Source organism: Morone saxatilis, unplaced genomic scaffold (genome assembly GCF_004916995.1).
Source record: "Morone saxatilis isolate NCDOM2014 unplaced genomic scaffold, NCSU_SB_2.0 Contig12, whole genome shotgun sequence".
NCBI lineage: Eukaryota > Metazoa > Chordata > Actinopteri > Moronidae > Morone > Morone saxatilis.
In genome coordinates, this window is record NW_023339674.1 from 21,576,301 (window position 1) to 21,576,946 (window position 646).

At 39.9% G+C, this 646-nt stretch overlaps 1 protein-coding gene across 2 annotated transcripts in view; it reads right to left on the reverse strand.

Annotated features, from left to right (window-relative positions):
- Positions 1 to 646, reverse strand: part of cbr4 (carbonyl reductase 4) — a 5,803-nt gene that overhangs the window by 2,541 nt on the left and 2,616 nt on the right. The window lies entirely within an intron of this gene.

The following is a 646-nucleotide window of genomic DNA, read 5'->3' on the forward strand; positions in this document are numbered from 1 at the left end:
GGGCGCTGTAGACCACATCGGACCACAGACTGGACCCCAACCAGCAGAGAACAGCTGGTCTTCTGTGTGATCAATGTGTGGTTGTGTTACGGGTGAGACGGTGTATGATAGATTGTACAGTTCTTATTAAAACGTTCTCTAACCGGTTTTTTATCAAACTGATCCAGATGTGTTTCTGTGAGTTCAAACTAAACCTGATCAATCACTGATCAATAACCCATGAACCTGCAGTTGAAAAACACAGAGGGAAGTTTTCTCCATAAACATTTATTTTCAAATAGATTTAAGAAAAAATAGATTTTTTTTACAACTTTTTTCTTTATATGACTTTTTATACAGAACTTTGTGTTCATTTAGAAAAACCACAAACAGTTAATGAGGCAGCAGCTCTGAGGGCCGCTCGGACCCACACACAAAGGATTCTGGGAAAACACCAGAGGAAAGCAGAGAGACTGAACCAAAACGACCGGATCCAAACCGGATCAGACCGGAACTAAACTGTAACTAAAATCTGTTTTTATAAAAGTGCAAATAAAGTTCAGAGCGGATTGTAACAGAAACACTTTGTTCTGAATATAAAGTGAACGCAGACACTCTCAGCTGATTTACATTCAGAGAGCGACCACAGACAGACAGACACACAGAC